The following is a 6,417-nucleotide window of genomic DNA, read 5'->3' as shown; positions in this document are numbered from 1 at the left end:
TTTGATTGATTAGCTAACCAAGAAATCTGTATTTTGTATCTTCTTCAATCTCAAATTGGGAACTTGATATTTATCCATGTTCAATATGACCTTAACTTTACCTGGTAATTGTTGAAGATTAGAAAAAGTTATGTCTTTGTACCTCATCACCAAAATTATGTTAAAACATATCTACATTCCATCCATCAATGTACATAATTGATTTATATCTTCAATTTGATAATTCTTCCCGTATCAATAGGTAAATAAAAATGGAGGATGTCTAGTTATGTCCAGTTATAAAACCATACACTAGAATATCCATATTTGGGTTTCCACTATATTTCATGCACAAATATATCTCTAGCCTCAAACATATGCCTCCAAATTAGTGAACCACCCTTATATTCAACCGACTGAGGTCTCATTTTTTTACAATACTTATTACACATGAAATTTCTCTACAATGTTTTTTGAGTTTGGAAAATCCACCATAGGTTAGCATAAAGTTCCCTAGTGACATCAAATAGAGATCTAAAACCAAAACCTCCTTCTTTATTAGGTCTGCAAATGTTAATCCAAGAAACCAAATGCCAAAAGTGGATTTAGGATTTAAAACTTGTGGGTTACCAATAAAAAAAGGGGTAGAATTAAATGGAAAATAAACAAAGCACCTCCACAGGGAATCGAACCCATGTTTAACTACCCAAGAGACGTGTTGTTCAAAGGTTCCTTTCCTACCACTAGGACATCCTTGGATTTAGTTTTATAGGCTCCCACCTATTAATATTTATACCTTTTGGTGATTTTTATCATGTAATTATAAGCCTTGCGATAGAGGGTGTGGGTTCCCTGGGTTCCCAGGAACCCACACCCACTACCGTAGATTCGTCTCTGCCAAAAGAGGTATGATGGTAGACAGTAGATAAATTGAGATACTACTAAGAACATTCTGAATTAATACTGCCTTACCTCCAAAAGAGAGCATCTTCCCTTTCCATGCTTGGAGCATGTTCTGCAATTTCTCTAATAATTCCAAAAATGAACTTTTTTCTTCTTGGAATGGACAATAAGACACCCAAGATAAATTAAAGGAAAACTAATTCTAGAAAAACTAGTAATTTCCTCAACTATCCTGATGTTAAATTGAGCTGTTATATGATAAGCAAAAAAGAAAATCTTCTCTTTATTAATTAATTAACCAGATTGGTTTTCATAATCATTTAAAATCCTCATAGTCAATTGCAAAGAAAACTTATTAGTAGAAAAAAAAAGGATGGTGTCATCAACATAAGCCAGATTATTAATATTTTAACTCCACTTAGGCATCCCATAAAATTTGTAACCTGACTCATAGAACAAAGAATTCAAAGGTCTAGATAAAACCTCTACAGTCAGAATGAATAAAGTAGGAGAAAGTGGATCTTCTTGCTCTATAACTTTATTAGAATAGAAAAATCCATGTGCATAACCATTTATAAGAACAAAATACCAGTGGTTAGACACTAGTATCTAAATCTTATCCATCAGATTATAATCAAACCCTATTTTCTTCAATACATTCATCATAAAATTCCATTTCTCTCTATCATAAGCTTTAGCCATATCAAGTTTAATTACAACAGTATAAGGTTTTCTTACATGCCTAATATCTGATATAATTTCTTGATAAATTAGTAAATTTTCAATAATACTTCTTTCATTCATGATTTAAGGTGGATTTATGCACCTTAGTGTTGTTATCCAGGCTTATTTTGCTTAGTTTTAAGGACTCCTCGTGTGTGTAATGATGTAATATTTGTATAAATATGTAACTAAGCATTGATTTATGCATTTGTAATGTTTAAAGTTTGTTTATAGAGAGTTTGGAGCCAAAATACTATGTTAAGAATCAAAGGACAAAATTTGTACTCTTACCTTGAGCTAAGATTTTTACTAGTTCATCATCTTGGATTGTATGTTGTTTTGAGCTCTAAAATGTGGTGTATGATGTTATAGAATGCTTGGTGAGTTGCTAAATATGATATTTATATATATATATATATATATATATATATATATAAATGAAGCAAAAGCTATAAATCAAGATTAAACACAACCACAAATCTTGGCATGAAGGGACAAACGCATGGAGTGTAATGGAACAAATCTAGAATTTCTGGGTTCGTTAGTGTGCCACGCTGCATACATATTGCGTTAAGGGCATTGAAAGCCCTTGGTTTAAACTCAAGATGTAAAAAAATAGTATACCTCCATGATTATGTCATGTCATTTCCCCTAAGCCATGCGATAAGGGTGTGGCACAGAGGCAACTCCAAAACATCCAATGTTGTCCAACTTTAAATAGTACACTTAAAGTCAATTGTAAATAGCTTGGACGAACTTGGGGATTAGAAAAATGATTGAGCAGGCTTAAACTAGGGGTTTTATTCCTTTAATTTAGTTTATTTATGTATTATTTCATGGATTCACTTATTGTGATTGTGTTTATGTCCATGAGTGGCTAAACACCCTTTTCCGAGGTTAAGGCCAAGAACATGAGTACTCTTGTCATTAGTTGAATTGGATTTTGTCATTTATCATTGTTAGTTGTTTATTTATCTTATTATCACTATTTTAAGGATTTGAGACCCTTGGAATACATGCATAACTCTATTATGAATCCGGAAGGATGAATGATAGGGTAGAACGTAGGATTGATAGAATAGGATTGTAATCTTCTAATTGAATGAAGTTATGATTTGTGTTTAGGATAGAATATAACTAATATAACCTATTCGATTCATATATGAGATGAATATATATTCATTTAAGATAGTTCTCGCATCCCCGCGTAACAATGTAATTGTGAGTCTAAGTTAGATAGTTGATTAGAGGTACGGAAGGCCATAGTCATAATATAAACCCTGAGAACCAACAACCAAGATAATTAACCTAACCAATTAAGTTATATAGTAGAGTATGATTTTATTTTGTGGCACAAGAATCCATAGAGCTATCTCTCACTTATAAGTATTAATAGGATTTAGGGATAGATCCCTAACATGATGTCAAGCAGTGGCTATAACTCTAGACTACCCTCAACCTTGAGGTTAACCTCTGCCTCTAATTGGATCTCTAAAAGCCGGTTCTAGGTCCTAATCCCCAACTGTCATACCCCACATACTAACCATCTATAGAAGAGTGTATTAAATAAGAATTTAGAAACAAATACATGAACATGCATGAAAGTGAACCAAAAAGATGAGATTTCTTAAAAATATCTAGTGGCCTCTTAAGATATAATACATATTTCTCTGTACTGATCTACAAGTCTCTACCAAACATTGGCTCTTGTACCAATAATATTGATGGACCTAGGCTCTGATACTAAGCTTTCATGACACTATTTCTCAAGCAATGAAGGCAACTACTTCAACCCACCAATAGGCAAGCCAACCCATAATCCAAATCAACAAGTGATAGGTTAACAGGTAGAAGGTAAAGTAAAACGATAATGAAACCAACAACAACAACAATATAGGAGAAAACAGATAAGATATACATATATAATATACTATACAAAAGAGGGAAAATGACAAAATATAAAAAAATAATCCTTCCCAATACCTAGTATGGTGGGTACAAGAGCCTTTATAACTTAAAGATGAGCAATAGAGAGTATCCAAAGTATATATAAATGTATAGTAGTCTACAAAAGTCTGTAACTGAAACAAAGAGAGGAGGATCAACTCTAGACTAAAGAAAGCTCACACAATCTTTGGATCAATAGTAGGACTTGGGCATAATGTTAGCATCGATGGCCCATAGTAGGATCTACATTAGGGAAAAATGCAAAAATGCATTATAAATGCCAAAGCAATGAGTACCCAACAACATCATCGCCTGACTACGATTAATTAAAGAAATATCATAAATAAATTATAAGAGTGTAAGATAAGTAAAGGATTAAAGGGGTAGAAATATAAATATCGAGCTATTATAGGCAAATGCAGTATAGGAATTATATAACTCAAAATAGTAATATAGACCAACTATAACCTAATTAGGGCCCCATAATCCAAAAAGGTACACACAAGAAAAGAATTAACCTTACTAAGCCCTCATAAGTTCGGCGAGAGCAAACATGATAAAATCCAATGCATGAAGCATATGGAAATAAATAACCTTTAATTGAACTACATTTAAATAATTTCCCAATCCCAAATCCATTATGAAAGTATATATCAGGCTTCAACTAGAACTAGTGGATAATAACAACAGGCTATTCACCGATCACAAACTAGGAATAATGGATAGTTATAAAAGGCCAGATAATCAATATAAAACCACTAGAACTCTCGTACTAGAACAGAGTATAATTTCTGGAACTCCTAGAAATGATATAATAAACACCAGAATACCAAAATCATAGTCATAGACTAATGCAGGATTCAAACTGAAACTCATAAGTATCCAACCATATCTGCAAAGGTGATTCCATACGGGCCAGAGCATGACCATAAACCAGTGGTATGCTCATGCTAGAACTCACGATAAGAGAAATATACTTGAATAGGAACTTAAATATAAATATAAATATAAATATTTATATATGAATATGCATGAAATAGCTACTGGAAGTCTTAGAATTTCAACCTATCTAGTACATTAGATCACTAAGTTAAATCTCTAGTTGCTAAATCTACTATGGCTTGGCAGGTTTTCGTTTCTAATTATCTTACCTTGGGAAAAAAGCTAAATAGGTGAATAATTAGGTCTTGGTCAACCCTAACAAAAGGTTATAACTTATGATAACCATCATGAGTCCAATAATCCAAAAGAGCTTCAAATGAAATATTGACTTAACAAAAGGTAATGAGGCCCAAAATAGGGTTGCAATAATCCAATCTAAGTAAACATCTCCCTAAATCTAGTATAAGGTTTCACCATCCTATTCCAATGTACTATAAATAATAATTCTAGTTATAAGGGATGATGATAGACTTGCTAATTGTAAATGGGTCCAAAGTTTACCAAATGGAACCTCAATCAGCTAAATAAAATATAAAATGCTAAAACCATAGCCAGGCTGAAAATATTCACCCAAAATTAGCACAATAATATTTTAATATTTTGAATAAGCCCAATATAAAATTATGGTAAGAATAGCCTATCTAGATATTTCCAAATACACGGGGAGTCCTCTACACCAGAGCTTACCTCTTTCATGAAGCCTCCACAGCAGTTATGCTATCAAAATAATAATTTATACGTCAATATAAGAAAATTGATACCCGTATTACATATACATAATCCGATGTAGAAATCAAACTAAAAATCTCTCAAAGGGTCCACTTCCAGAGTTCAAAAATTTAAATTTTTACAACATCCCACACAACCCAAGTATTATTTTCTATATAAATATAGCCAAATCCAAGCTCAAATAGTCCCAAAATTAGTCCCCACCACCATTAAGAATATAAGAATTAAATAAAAAAATTACATAAGAAATTAAACAAAACTTATGGAGATAATGATGATAAACACTCAAGAATCCATCCCCAACTTAATCGTAGTGTTGGAGACTCAATTCCTTTCAAAATTAGAGCTTATAATGGTCTAAAATTATTGATTACACTTGGATGTCAATGCTAAAAAAATAAAGAATAGATATCTATATCTATATCTATATCTATATATAGTGCCAATGATGGCTGCTATAGCGATAAAATGACCACTAAAGAATTCACTCCAAAAACACCTAATAGTCACTAAAGCAATTGGGATTTAGCTGGCCAACTTCTCTAAAATTATCTAAGGCTACTATAGAAGTTCCCAAGCACTAAACCAACAACTACATAAGAGGTCCATTGGCTGCTAAAGTGACTGCACAGGATAACTTTGCACTAGACAAGTTTAATAGGTCTCGATTAACTCTATCTGGGTGCTCGAGATAGATCAATATCCCGTACTTGCAAATGAGCTATGTTATCCTATCAAATTGGATGTTTCAAACACAATGGCACTATCAAAATTTCCATCCAAGGATATTTTGACAAAAAGTGGGTCTCTCACCCCAAGCAACTATTTTAGCTATAATCCACCCAATAGCCCAAATGAGTCCAAAAGCCTTAGGACCCAGACCAAGGGCCCCCTACCTTCAAATTGACACTCTAAAGCTGATGAGAATACTAAAAATGTAATTTAAGGAGTTTTACCTGATGTTTTGACACAAGACCCATTTTTTAACTTTAAAAGCTTTGAAATAAGGAAATAGCTATAATTCGTAATAAACAACCCAGTAATCAAACTATCAATTTTAGCAAGTTATAAATTACCTGGGATAGCTATCAAAATACTCTATACACAAAAGATTACAAAACAAAAGTAAATGACCTTGAGGGCCATTACATAAAATCATCTCCATTGATTTAATTTTAGAGCTAGCAATATTTT

Source organism: Capsicum annuum, chromosome 4 (genome assembly GCF_002878395.1).
Source record: "Capsicum annuum cultivar UCD-10X-F1 chromosome 4, UCD10Xv1.1, whole genome shotgun sequence".
Lineage (NCBI taxonomy): Eukaryota > Viridiplantae > Streptophyta > Magnoliopsida > Solanales > Solanaceae > Capsicum > Capsicum annuum.
The sequence above is the reverse complement of the archived record's forward strand: the minus strand, read 5'-3'. Positions refer to the sequence as shown.